At 32.4% G+C, this 15,423-nt stretch overlaps 1 pseudogene across 1 annotated transcript in view; it reads right to left on the bottom strand.

Moving 5' to 3' along the window:
* The window catches only part of LOC118204832 (organic cation transporter protein-like), a 58,014-nt pseudogene extending 43,067 nt beyond the window's left edge, over window positions 1–14,947 (bottom strand). The window contains exons 1-6 of the transcript XR_015041655.1: window positions 14,794–14,947; window positions 12,500–12,644; window positions 10,088–10,295; window positions 5,833–6,051; window positions 5,638–5,741; window positions 2,534–2,688 (exon numbers count right to left, since the gene is read on the bottom strand). The product of XR_015041655.1 is annotated as an organic cation transporter protein-like (transcript). The remainder of the gene's footprint in view (window positions 1–2,533; window positions 2,689–5,637; window positions 5,742–5,832; window positions 6,052–10,087; window positions 10,296–12,499; window positions 12,645–14,793) is intronic.
* Window positions 14,948–15,423: the final 476 nt, after the last annotated feature.

Genomic DNA, 15,423 nt, shown 5'->3' with positions numbered 1-15,423 from the left:
AAAATATAAATTTGACTAAAATCAAATTCGAAGAAAAATTAACGACTTCCTTATTATACTCGGGAAAACTCCTACCATATAGTAAAAATTTAAAGTATCGAAGGATTTTCAATAGAATGAATGAGAACTTTAGAATGAGACTATTAATTGCAGCATCGCTAACTAAGCAAAACATTCGGTCAACGTAATCTTAAAGGAAGATACATTGTTACATAAAGTTCAGTAAATATTCAAACAACGTTAAAATTTGGCAACGGGCTGGTACACATATCAAAGATTACACCTTTCATAATTTCTGTAATAAGATCCTTGTAATGTGATTATGAGTTTTCAACGAATTCTTTCCATAGGGCATTTTGTCACGTGAGCAAATTCATCTTCAAAATCTCTTTGCTTTCGGTTGTCTAAGCACAGCTTCACTACACTGCAATATCTTTAGAAAATAAAGTGCTTCTCTCAATATACAGTACTTCAAATTTTTTTGCACTTCCTTTCCCCCTGATAAGGAGATTTCACAGCATGTCCACACAGAATTAAATCCAGTATCGGCTTCAGAATCGGTACAATAGTGCAGATTCATTGGCTGGTAGAATGTAAGAGCGACAGTCGATGCGTTTTGAATCGGACTGCAAAACATCTAGTGTTAATCATAGTCAGGACTTTTTAAGAAATTAATTCACTGAAATTTGCAAGTGCGCCTTTCTAATCCTCAGATATTGTAAATTTATACTACGGATTATTCTGTTAGTCGTAGCTTTGCATTTGTAAGGATGCGTACACAAACACAGACCAAGAAGTCAGGCAAAGCTGTATGTAGCTGTCATATGCAATGATTGCACTGTAAATTCTTCTATATGGAAATTTTACATTATGCGTACATAAGTAGTGAAGTCCGAGGTTGCACCAGAACCAGTGTAACTGTTCAGCTGCACCTGTATTAAAATTTCAAATAGACAGAATCTGCAGGTTTTTGTGCTTTTGATGTTAACTGCCGGATAGTAAAATATTCGAGCATTTTACTCGTCATCAAACGGTAACATTCCGTAAGTCTCTCCTTCCATGGGCATGGGGCAACTTATAAGTAACAGAACACTTTTGCCCACTTTCGTCCAAATTTTGAAAGTGAATCTTTTGAGGGAGGGCACAGGCAACGGTATCCAACCCATCTTTCTTTGCCACCAAGGCCGCTCTAGGAAACTTTTAATTCGCCGTTTATTTTAAGCACCTTATATCGCAGAAACATTATACGTTTACAAGCATCCAAATCTTCTCTGGGATTCAAACCCGGGCTTGACGATACGGCAACCATCAGCCTTAAGCACTATATCAATCAGCGAATAAGTTATATGAAGAGCGTAGTGATAATATTTGAGCAAATACTTACGGTACACTATCAAATGCTGACCAGCGAAGATTCTCTGTATGCGCTTGGACAGATCGTGATTAATCGTGATCGTGATTAATCACATCGTGAAAGTGATTTTGATTGAGCCTTATTTCTTACCAAAGAAACTCGAAGAAGATATTTAATCTTTTAAATGCCTAGAATAGATCTCACTGGAATTTCTACGGTGTATTCCGTTAGCCATTTGACGTTGAGTGCCGTTCTAACATGATAACCTGCTAGCGCGTTTTAGAATGGAGATAAATAATTATTTGAAAGGAAATATACAGGCCAAATAGTCATGTCATCTGATTATCATGATAGCCAGATTTACCCCATCTGCGTTTTTTATGATGAGCAACTGAAAAGTTTGTATACAAGACGCTTGTTAATTTCGCCAGAGATCTTATCTCTAGAAGATTTCACTGCTGAAAGAATATTTCTAGTATTTAAAAGTATCTACCATAGACATTGCTCTGATGGTTTCAGGCTTCTGTTTTGACTAGCGGTCGTTCAACTGAATTACCATTGTAAATCTAGTCATGTAAAACATTTTGCTTTCTGAATATTTCCTGTGTTATAGACTCCACTTCCGCCTATGCATCATATTACAGAAAATGCTAGTTTGGTTAGGCCCTACAATTTTTTAAAGTTTCATCCATGAATTTAGAAACTTCTTGTACTTTGGAAAACCTTAAATATATCTCATCAACTCAATTGACACATAATATGTAATGCATTTAAATACAAAAGATAACAAAATAAAATTAAATAAATGCAAAACTGGTTGAAATATAAAGCAAACACATCTTCATGTCACAAAGAAAAAGAGTTAAGAAAATAAACAAATCATTGGATCAATATTTTGCGCATTTCTAATGAAGTGCTGCGAATCAGAAAAGAGCGAAAAAGTACATTAGTATAAATCATGAACTATGGCATATTTTGTAACATATCTTGTATTTTACAATCAAATGCATAGATAAGAATCAATGAAATCGGAAATTGCTATGATATTTTTATAACTTTAAAACAAATCAATTTAAAATATACTACTAGAAAAGTATCAAAATAGCAAACTAAGAAAATACGTATCAATAATGTAGCAAAATTTTCTTTTATCTAAAATACATAAAATATATTTCTTACATATGACGATGGCAATAGTGAAGAGAGATGTCATTCCCAGAGCAATAAAGAAACGAAGAATAACAAACATTAAGAAACTCTCAGACAGTAATGTCAAAAAAGCAGCTGCAAGAAACACAAAGAGACATCCGATAACCACTCGACGTCGTCCTATCCTGGTAATTGAAAATAATATTTATGTATATAATAATTTGTTTAAATGTTAAGAAATATTATTTTAATCTCACAGTATGTTATAATACTAAGTAACTCGTGAAAAAATTTTTATATAGTCTGCATTACATTTACATTGAAATGTAATGCAAGATTAAATTTGATTTGTGGCATATTAAAAGTTTATTTGATAAAAAAGAAAAAGTAAACAATAGAAAATAACATGAGAATAAAAAAGCAGAACAAATACTTCAATTTAAATTTCATATGGTTGTTAAATAATTAAATTGTATAAGGATAAGTTTGAAGACATGAAACAGAGCACGAGCTTGACCTCCAGATATTTACTTTGCTATTCTCTTCACAGTAGAACTTTAACGCGGTTAATTGAATTTCTATTCTTTTAATTAGTTTTAAATTTTTGGCATGATTTTCGATTGATTTATATTTTCAAACTGAAGTAAATTTCACATTTTTATTTGATAATTTAAAGGAAATCTCTAATTTAAAAATATATTAAACTGTTGAACTTGCTTAATTTTTACAATCAAGAATATAACAGATAAATAATTTTTAATGCTTCTTTTTTTTTCTATGAAGGCGTTACATCTCCACATGCACGATGAAACTTTCAAAAGTTAAATAGAAAGGAAAATCACTATTAAGAATATCTAGGAGAGGAATGGCAGTAGTAAATTTATTACTTTGTAATACCCTTTAAAAGTATTCATACTGTTGGGAACTGCGGGTTTATGGCTGTCTCTTTAAATAATCACCTTATATGAGCAGGAACAAATTGACAATTTATTATAAATAATAATTACACACAGCATAGTAAATAATTGTACACATCTCAAAGAGGACGCCAGTATTAAGAAGTTCCTCCTTAGCGGGTGAGAAATATTGTAAAACTTCCAAAATCACTCAAGCAGGAAACTCTAAAATGCAATTCAGTTGTAAAGTGAACCCAGAGTTAAGAACAGACTTCATATGTGCTTCTTAATTAAGACATGCTACTGAAGTTTTAGTAAAATTCATACAGTCAATTGAATTTCGAAGGGAAATAAAGTGCTTAAAAACAAACAATCTATTCCAAAAAATAGTAAAATATCATCTCTGAACGTATTTCTTGACAAAACTGAGGTACTGAGTGTAGGAGGAAGACTGCAGTTTTCTAAGTTTTCTGAATTTCAGAAACATCAGATGCTTTTGCCAAAGGTTCATCATTTCACTAATTTAGTTATTGAATATTATCATAGAAAATCCTTGCATTCTGGTGTACAGACTACATTATATTTAATAAGACAGTCATATTGGATACCGTCTGGTGAAGATCGAGTCAGAAGAGTAATAAATAAGTGCATCACTTGCTTTAGAACGAAGAATGAAACAGTAAACTAGATGATGGGTAATCTACTTAGGGACAGAGTCGTACCTTCCAGACTTTTCAAGAAGGTTGGATTAGATTTCGCAGGACCTATAATCACGAAATCTAATTTGAAAAGTTCAAAGGTGACTTTAAAGTTTTATATTGCATTATTTATCTGTTTTTGCACTAAGGTAGTGCACTTAGAAGTCGTTTCTGATTTAACAACAGAAGCATTTCTACCCTGTTTACGACGATTTATTGCCAGAAGACCCAAACCAACCGTCACCTGGAGCGACAATGTCAAGAATTTCAAAGCTGCGAGAAATATTCTTAACGCATACAATGAAATTTGCAAATCTAACCCAATTCAAGGATTTAGTGCAGAAGAAGGCATCCAATGGAAATTTATCCCACCAATTTCTCCACACTTTGGCGGACTGTGGGAAGCAAACATAAAATCAGGGAAACGGATTTTGTTAAGGGTAGCAAAATCAGCTATCATGAATTTTGAAGAGTTAACTACTTTTGTTACTCAGATAGAAGCAGTTCTGAATTATCCGCCCATTATCACCGCTTTCTTCCGATCCGAATGACTTACAGCCTTTAACTCCGAGACACTTTTTGACAGGAAATGCTATGTTATCCTTTCCTGAACCACACACTGCTTCTCATTCTCTTTCTTTTCATTCCAGGTGGGAACTAGTTCAGAGACTCGAAGCTAAATTTTGGAATCGGTGGCATTCCGAGTATCTAAAATCAACTATTGAATTGTGCTAAATGGAGCATTTCGCAGCCGAACATACAGATTGGTCAACTAGTACTGCTAAAGGACTCATACTCCAATCCTTTGCATTGGCCATTGGGTCGCATCCAACAAGCGTATCCTGGTACTGATGGTCTGGTCAGAGTAGCTGAAGTTAAGATGTCTACTGGTGTTCTTCGGCGAGCCATCAACGAAGTCATTCCGCTACCATTTAAAGACTGAATGATATGAACTTGAAAAACTTTTATATTATATATTTCATTAATTTACCAATTTAATATTTAGTGAAATTTTATTGACTTTAAATTTTATCTGAATATCTGAAAATTGAAATGCAAACTCCATGGGAGTTTAAGCGGGGAGAATGGTAAGACCCGCGTAAAGCTAGAGGGCACGGAGAGCGCCATTGGGTGTGTTAGTTGATGGAAGATGTGACGCAGTGATGATGTGAGATTTCTGAGGTTGTGATATTATTATATTTAATTAAATCAATTTATATTTTATTCATTGTTGATTTATTGAAATTTATGATTTTGATGCAATACTATGATTAATGAACCACCACACTGTTGAAAGTTGGATTACCACTGAATCTTCAAACCACTGATGCGCAAACATATTTATTTTGTTTCATAGAGTAGTGTATTATCCCATTAAGCATACAGATCAGCTATAGCTCAGATGCTTTTTCAAATAAACTGCTGTAAACTTTTTATAGCACTTTGCGTAGTGTATTAAATTTTTTGCTCAGTCTTAAAAAAATGTAGTTTATTAGAACTAGCTTATCGCGCAAAATTATGATAATTTTTTGTTACTTACCTGTCGGATATTTGTCCACTCAAACTTGATGATAGCAGAAAACCGACCATATAGGTGGTCTTGGTAATGGATATCATCCATTCGCGATCACAAACAAGATTTCACTGAAAGAAGGCAGAGATATCATGAATAAGCAGGTTGGTTTCTGAAATTCATTTAAAAAATAATTTAAGATAAAGTGAAATAAGGTCTTACTTTGTCCACGATCGTTGCTTCATAAAAGGAAAGATCATATTCCCAAGCATTGCATTTAATTGGATGTCTTTTCAAGTAAAGGGAGGAAGTAATGGAACCATTAGCATAAGAATCATTGTACATGGTGCACCTGCTGCGTTCCATGTCGCCTGTACGTGTCTTTACCAATGGCAGACTCTCGTTGATCCATTGCTCAACAGATACGTTTGCGAGGATGGCCTTCGGATGGATTAAAGATCTCAATTATTCCTTGCTTCGACAAGTACTTAAAATGAAAGCATTTTGCCGATCAATTGTATATGTATCAATATTAAACTTCCAGCTTGTAATTATGAGATAGTCAGTTGCAATAGCACATATTGTCACATTTAAATATAAATCAAAGCTGGGAAAATTTGGAATTCTTAAAACACACGGAATTTGAACGACAGATATTTTAATGCATCTTGTTCTCGATTCACCATTTTATCAAGCGTAATATCTTGTCTTTCAGATTCTAATGAAATTTATAGCATTTGGCTGCTGCTTTCTAATTAAATACCTGATATTCGACACTTTAACCTCAAACGTCACCTAAGCTGGGGTACGAGTTGTCAAATTTAGATTAAACAGACTGTGAAAGCAAGCAAAACATACAAAGAATTTACAAAATATTACTTTCGCTTTTTTTTCCTCACTACTTGGGAGTCAAATTAAAACATTACAAACAAAATCAAAGTCTCCTCCTCTTTCAATAACTTCTTGGAACGTATAGCAAATTAACTGGCCGGCAATACCATATTCCTATTTAAGGCTATATATAACGCATGCATCGGAAAACCTAATTTAAATTAAAACACAGTTACCAATTCTGCCTAATACCAAGCCCTTATTTTAAATCTAACAGGAAAAAATCGTCGGCTGTAGCGACAGCCGAACATCTCTCTACAACAAGTCGTGCGATTACGTTCTTCCTCTGAGTTCAAACTACTCCGCTTGCTAATGAAATTTATATAAATCTCTGCACTCAGCGAATATGTGACGAAACAATGCATACAGGAGAGATGTAAAATGAATTTTTAGCTATTAGTTAAATTCAAGTTAAATGGGACAAGTTTGTTTATTAAAATGAAACAGAATCATACACATTTTCCTGAAGACATATTTTTTCCTACAAGTTAAAATTCGACACAATATTTTATGCTAAAAATCTTAAATTATATTGCTCGAAATTTATTAATTTTGAGTTTAAATTTTGAATTATTTTATTTTACGTTCGGCCACATAGAAATATTCAAACATTTTAAGAAATACAGCTGGATATTAGATATTTGTTACAACGTTATTAATTCAGGCAAGCAAATGTAGAAGTGATGCGAACTGCCTAGCGTTTCGCAAATTTCACATTCAAATATTGGCTTTCATTTTAAAAAGCAATTTATTACTTGAAATAATATTTAAAACGAATTTGATTATTTATCGCTTCATAAATAATATATTAGTCTGCTTCGCATCTTTCTATATAATGAAACTACAATATTGTTTTCTCATTTATTCAAGGGGGGACATAAGACATAAATAAAAGCTTGGAATTCAATGCATTAGGATTCACCAGGAATAACAGATATCTTTGAACGGATCTAAGATAAACAAATTCAAAGATATTATAGTATAACGCCTCAATTAAAAAATTTTAGGAAGACTTTTTCAAAATCATTTCTGATGCCAGTACCCTATCAGGATAACTAGAAAAGATTTTATAGAGTAATCTTTTCAAATTGGGGTGGTATGTTAAATTCTTAATGTTATACTACCTTAATGTGCCATTTGTCATCTAAACTACTTGACTAGTGTTGCCATTATACGAAATGTAAAAGCTTAAATTTGTTGCCATTTGACAGAGCGAAAGATCTTAATTATTTTTTTCCCAAATTTTACTTATCCTATGTAGCAAATCCTATTTAGCAAAGTGTGAGATTTACAAACAAGGGACGCTTCATTAATAAAAGTTGTTTCTAACTCCATACATTGTGCACCTCAGTAGAGAATCTCTCCCGCAATTAGGTGCAGTTATTGTTTAAATGATGATATTGAATGTTACTGCTTTTGTAATAACAACACCAAAGCTTATAATAAAGACAAAATACTGAAATACACGCATGTAAAACATTTTATTTATTTTTTATTGCACCTAATTCTCATCACAAACATGTTCAGAAAACAAACATTTCAATTCACGTTTTCACTGATTGATGGAGATATATCATTAATTTCGTAAAATTATACAAATTTAAATTCTTTAAAAGGATATATGCTGGGTTGCCAAATTATTTGTAGAATTTTAAAATGCATCCAGCAAATATAGCGAAGTGCGGCTCAATGATGTAGCGAAAAGCGAAAGCTTTCGAGTTTGGCTACGGGACATGCGACACCAACTCATGAATGCCTGCAAATTTTCTTGAGCATAAGTTCAGGAAGGTGGAGTGGCATACAATTTTAATTAAAATGCCGTCTTGAAATGGGGCATAGACGAATCACAATATACACTGCAGAAAAAACACACCGTGTTTGTAAAATTAAAAAATGTTCCTTGTTCATGATGAATATAAAAAATAAAGCACAGTTAAATATAAAAAGTAGAATTAACAGTTGTATATGATTCCATTTCAAAACTGAATTCACTCAAAGAGCCAATGCCTTCCATGACTCTGTATTTTTCCCAATAGGGAATTTGTTCGTTTGAATCTCTGAACGAAAAATTTAATTTTTCTTAGGACAGAGACAGCAAGTCTTATGCAGGATTTAATGTAGTCTTAATGCAGTCCGTAAATGTCTATGATTCACTGCCATTGGTTAGACTTGTTCAGGCTGCTCAGGTTTAGCAGTATTAGCTCCCTTATTAGAGTTGAACATTTTTCATTATTTTTTCGCAGAAGTTCTGGCATTTTTTTCTGTTCTTTTTACATTTTTAGGGTACCATGAGCAGCCTCCATAGGAGGCATGTGGTCTCTTCCACAATTAATAAACTTTCCAGGAATATTTTTGCCTTTTTTATAAATAATATTCAAATGAGTTTGAGCCCATTTGAGACAGCGGGCCTTCTTCTGACAACAGAGCTTACTTTGTCCAGTTTTGGCACTGAGTTTTAGGGCGCCGGGTAGTTTTGAAAGGTTCTGTATAAAAAAATAAGTTCCTTAGGCTAGTTAAGCTATAGATTAACTTGCTTGTTTCATTGAGTTCCGCCTTTCCATTGAGACAAGGATTGAATATTCTCATATGTAGCTTTCTGAGTTGAGCATCATTTCATTCTGCATGATATTCAGCAAATCAAACTCTTGAGGTAATTCTGGCAAATTAACACTATCCCGGTCCTGAGATGAAGCCATTTTATAAAGTTCGTTAATATTATTTAATTCAAAACCTCAAATTTAAGCTCACAATTCACATTCAGAACTTTAGAACTCAGTCATTAGCTTTTATTCAAAAGTTCTTGAAATTGTTTCTTTACGTTATTTTATACCAGCATATATATTTCGAATGGCGAATTCTAGCCATTTATAGGAGGTAGGAAACTACTAAGGCCGGAAGCAGTGGTCTGTTTATTATAGGGGTACCCAATGGGTAGATCACCGTTGCCTGTTATTGAAGGGACGGACAAATTACATCCATGCCTTCTCCGAGATTTCAATCCGAGCCCTTCGGTACGACAGTCAAAGTCATTAACCACTTTCCCATCTGGGCGGCTACCAGCATATATATATATATAGAGAGAGAGAGAGAGATTCATTTTGGCAGTCTTGCCACCACGCAAAATATAAAGTTTTTAATGAAGTCACGGTGCCATGGTCTTGTTACAGAAATAGTATTTAACCCGCTTTTGGAAATTTCGACCTAATGCGTTGGCGTTTATGAAAGAAAAATATTTCTTTCGAAAATATTAATGCGTTAGCGTTTATGAAAGAAAAATATTTCTTTCGAAAATATTAATGCGCTGGCGTTTATGAAAGAAAAATATTTATTTCGCTCGCAGCAAACAAATGATTGCTATATATAACATAATTTGCTCGTGTTATTCTTGTGTGATGCTTTCAGCGTGGTCTGTTATTAAAATTTTGAACTAAAATATACTATAAGCCAAGAAATATTAATCTCTATGATAAATCCTAGGAGAAGAGTTTTTTTAGAACATCAGTTTGCTGCTATTTTTAAAAACATGTAGCATTTATGGCACATACTATATTTCAGGAAACGCTGAAGTAGAGCAAAGAATGCTTACCTCGGGAGATCTTGCACACCAATGATCTACGTTGGGAGCAAAAAATGTCATGATTAGATTATGTATGCAATGTGATGCGGCACAAAAGAAAAAGAACGTAAAGATACCAAGCTGCCAAGGACCATGACCTCCAATTATATTAGTGAAATCCTTTGGTTGCGAGGCGTTTCCCTTTTGTTTCACAAGTGCCATCCTTCAGTAACCGCTTCTTCTCGTAAGAATACAGAAACAAAGAAATTTTTTATTAATTCTTAAATTGAAGAAAAAATTAACAAGTAAAAAGGAAGAAACGAATACGCGTTATGGTACAAATGTATAAACATCATCGTACGTATTAGAATTATTGTAAGTTCATAAAAGACTTCGTCAGCCCTTTATTTTTGCAGTCGTTGGTCATAGTCTTGTATTTCTAACTATAAAAATATTTAAAATGTAGCAAATATTCCAGTTCTGGCCTTTTAAAATTTTAAAAACCGGCTTCATAAAAATTGCAAAATATAACTTTATGTGCTTCCACCAGTCTTTATTCAGTAAACGTTTATATTCATTCTAAAATATAAAACACAAAACTTTTGTCTCTTGCACAAGAAAATATTAGCTGAGAAAGGTAATATCTCAAAGTCTGTAATCATGTTAGGAACTCTACATAAATTAAAGAGAGAAGTATTTAAATCTGTATTTCAATAAAAATAAAATGTCAGATTAAGCAGATTTAGAAAGAATGAGAGAAATTTCTGATGTTCATAAATCATGTAATGAGTATTGCTATGCAGACTCTCGTAAGTATTTTCTCCATCCTTTCTGCACGCCTTCGTGGTGTAACAGTTAGCACATTCGGCGCGTATTCTAGAGGTCCAGGTTTGAATTCCGGTGAGGGCATAGCTCATTATCACGTTTTTCTGCTTCAAAATAATCTAATTACGCTGCAATGGCGCAGAACTAAAAGATAACCAAATACTGATGATGATACTTCACCACCAGTATTTGGCGATTGAGGTCCCCTAATTCGCAGTCGTCCTTTAAAAGCGGGAGTATATGCGGTCAATATATTACTACGTAACCAGAATGCTTCCTCTCCAATATGTCATCTCCGTGCGTCATCTTTGGATTTTTATTCTTCTCTAAAATTCAAGCATGCATAAACGAGAGAAATTTAGTCTACTTCGAGGAATTTAAAAATACAAACTAACTTCATGAGCCAGTGTTTGAAACATTCACTCAACACCCTACCTACATTTTATACAGGTATCTCTCGCATGATGTGCACCTGAAAGCTAGACTAAAGTGCCTTGCCCTGGGTCATTTTTAGAATAGCAATGTTTGGAATGTAACAGAGAAAGAAATGATTATTTCCATTACAAACTGATGGGGATTCGTTAGTAGTGGATTTTACCGTCGTCCTATTTTTAGGACAGTTGAAAATGCAAGGAAAATTTATCTTTTAGATAAATGTTTTTGATAATGATTTTTATTTTTATAAAAGTATGGCATATTATATCAGTAAATTTATATGTATGTTTTTCTTGGAACTAAAAATTTTAATAAACTTGTATGTTGAAAATGTAAGCAAAAACATCTGCAAAAATCCCATTTAAAAAATTAATAAGAAATATCTAACTTAATTCTAACTTGCGATAAAGAAAAATGTATAGTTAAACGATTCTTAAATAATAAATCGTCTTTTATTTGAATAAAATTAGTTCAAATATTTTATACAAAAACTATTTATGTGTGCTAGCCTATTTTTAGGACGATGAGGAAATATCGGTTAAGAATAACCATTCATTAAAATGTGAAACTGGCAAAACAAGTGCGACTATCTATAACACGAGTAAACACGGTAGATAGTTTTTCGGCAAGTGTGCAGGATGTAAACGAAAGGAAAACATTTATCTGAAAGGTAATAGAATGCACCTTTTCTGTTGTATTTAATGTTAGAGATGAGTCACTAATTCGTCTGTTAAAATTGAAGAAAATGTTTTGGTAGTTTAGATGGTATTGTTGTAAATCATTACTTCAAGAAACATTGTCTCTAAAATTGGGATGATATGAAATTTTACCAACTGGCATATACTGTGTATTTCGAAAATGGATGCAGCAACTCAGCTGCATTAAGATTCAGGATTCAGAAGAATGTCAAATTCCTTGTCATGTTTTCACTAATAATTTAAGCATATTGCTGTTGCATCTTCCTATTGTACAAGTGTATTCCTATATTCTATCAAAAATATTGATATTCCCAGAGCATGAACTCTTATTGGAGCTTATATGTATCCTTTCATGAGAAATACGTTGAAAGAAGAGGTTCGTTTACTTTTGGACACTAGAATTAAGTTTTATGGTGAGTTTTTATTGAAAACAGAGTGAAAGAAATTAAAAGACATTGTAAATTAGAACAAGTGAATCATATACCTGGATGTATGAAACCTGTAGATTTGTTATCAAGAGGTTGTCTTCCTCAACAACTCAAAATCCTGATGCTTGGAGGTTCCAGAAAGCTTGTATGATGTTCAACAAAAATAGCTTGTGATATTCTTGCCCCCGAATTAAAGAAAGTCTGAAAGGAAAATCGAAAGAAATGATAGAAGCATTTCCTCTAGCATTTTAGTTGTATTATTTTACTTTCAAGATATTCACAAGTTCTGGGAGTCAAAAAGCCTGGGAATCAAATAATCCGGGAAAAAGTTGTAAGAGGTGAAAGAGATCATGAAGTTAGTAAATTCAATGTTATCTTTGTGCGAAAAATACTTAAAAAGAAATTAAAAGGAATTATTTGGCAAAATAGGGATACTTGCATGACAGCTTTGTTTAGAAAGGAAAATTCCAAATGTTACACCTCCTTATATTCTTGCAAAAGGAAATTCTTCATGATATAAGGAAAGTAATATAAGAGCAATAATATTACTTTTTCTGCTCTTCCGATGTATTTAGTCTGAAAGAGTTTTGGAAAGGACAGCAAAAAGAGTTTGAAGACTTTTTAAGTCTAGATAGATGTTCACGGAATTCTTCAAATGAAGTCGAGAATAATGGATGAAAATAACACTGAAGAATATATGTATCCAGTTGTTCTTCCTTCTAAGCAACCTTTTGCGTAACGAATGATAGAACATAAACTATTCCTTCATAAGTATAACGAAACACTTTCATTTATTATCAATCTACGAAAAAATGTCCGGATTTCGAAACGAAATAAAATTTGAAGCTGAATTGGAGAAAGATACCGTACAAAGGTCTTCCAGAAGACTAACTAACAAAAGAAACCAAAACCTTTTTATTTTAGAACTTTTAGATATTTGGTTTTGGTTAATGTTTACAAAACTTTCTCTTTACAAAGGCTGAAAGTAGTAAAATACCAAAAGTAGTGAAATTTGGTTTTGTGTAATTCTTAACCCATGCCTATATGGATGGCGAAACACGAGTTAAGTGATTAAAGAGTTAACTTTTGGGGCAACTTCCCCTTGAAAAGATCTGTCTTCTTACTGCTCAACAATTATCCACTTTATGCAAATTAAATTAGAACTTTTTTTTTTAAATTTTTTAAAGTTTTTAAGATAAATTTTTTTATTATATTTTTTATGTATTTACATACTTGCACTCTATTTACTTATGCTTTCTGAATTTGAATGATATTGCAAATTAGTTCGCAGCAATAATTAATAATTTTATTTTGTTTGCAATTGATTTGGTTTATTCAGTTACGGCGAAGCATACTAGGGCTATCTGCCTAAGAGAAGGGATGCCTTCGTGGAGGACTTTCTAAGGGAAACTGGCTCGTATACACGTTACACGTGGGAAAAACTACGAAAACGCCCATGCAGCCAGCCGTTTGCGGAATTCGAACCTCGGCCCGAACTACCAGTGTTCAGCGACTTTACCGCTCGGCCGTTTGCAATTGAATTTACATAATTTAAAATTTTAATTTTCTATATATGAATTAGCTAATAATATTGTATTTGTTAAATATATATATAATTAAATATATAATTAAAGACATAAAGTATGAAATTTAGAACTAATACTTCATAAAGACCATAAATTGAAATTCATAATTTATACATATAATTTATTTTCTAGTAATTATTTAATATGTTATCTCCTTTGAAGTCTAAAGTTAGAATTCTATGAATTGAATTAACGCATTAGCATATTTAAAATGGAATGATTAAAATTTAAAATGGAACTAGTAAAATGAAATAGTTAAAAGCGAAAATGTAACCAACAAACTAAGTAATTATCCTGATTGGTCGGAAATTAGTTGACTTTTAAAGGGAACAAACTAACTTCTGATTAATTATCAATAATTAACAGAAGTGAAAGTGTTTCGTGATTTTTCAAGTAAGAATCAAAACTGAAAAAATTATTTAGTAACACTGATTTAAAATTATTTATAGTGCTAATTAAAAATCAATAAGCAATTGGCAGGTCTGTTAATCTTTAAATGCAATCTTCAAATCGGAATATGTAGTTCTTATAAGAGTGTGTTTAATTTTCTTACTTGAGAAAATTGCTACACGACACTTTCGCCTGTAATCATATAAAAATAATTAAAATCATGCAAAATTGTTGAAAAAATTAAAAAAGGAAAAACAAGTGTACGAATATTTTCTCAAAAGACTAAAAAGATAAAATGATAAAATGACTAAAATGATAAAATTTAATTTGCATAATATACAGTAAAGCCCAGAAAAATAATTTAATTAACTTACGTGTTTGCTAGCTGTGTATCTGTTAAAACGTTTGTTTCTGTCTTCTTACTCAGAATGGAATTTGGAATTCGAACCGGGATGGAGAATGGAGAGAAAGAGAGAGCATAGGCGGGGACGTGTTGGATGGTGACCTTCGAGAAACGAAGCCCACGTGATATAGACGCATCTGTCTTATGAAGTCACCATGAGGGAGTGCTAAGAAACCTCTCTCCTCCATTCGAAGAGAGTGAACCTACAGCGCGTGTATTTCTCAATAGAAGTTAATTTTGTTATTCCGATGTAAAGTAAATAGGAGATTATTAATTAAATAATACTACCCTGAGCATTTATTATATTTCATGCTTTAAAACTCCAAATATCTGAGTTTATTTTTTTTCTAACGCTTGATAAAAATCTTCACCTGGGTGATCAATAATTATTTATTTTATTCTCATTTTATTTTCCATAGTTGGATAAACTTTCGAACAATTCATAAAGCTTTCGAACTGCAAACAAAACATTGCTCAGTATTTTCCATTTATATATAAACATGAAAACTATGAATATAAAGAGCATTTTAGAAGAAAAAACGTTTTCTTACAGAATTTTTTAAATAGTATATAATTTTTTTCAGTATGGCAATAGAATAAA

This window comes from Stegodyphus dumicola, chromosome 6 (assembly GCF_044657685.1).
Source record: "Stegodyphus dumicola isolate Sdum_Otavi_A_Nest chromosome 6, ASM4465768v1".
In the NCBI taxonomy this organism is placed as follows: domain Eukaryota; kingdom Metazoa; phylum Arthropoda; class Arachnida; order Araneae; family Eresidae; genus Stegodyphus; species Stegodyphus dumicola.
The sequence above is the reverse complement of the archived record's forward strand: the minus strand, read 5'-3'. Positions and strand labels throughout refer to the sequence as shown.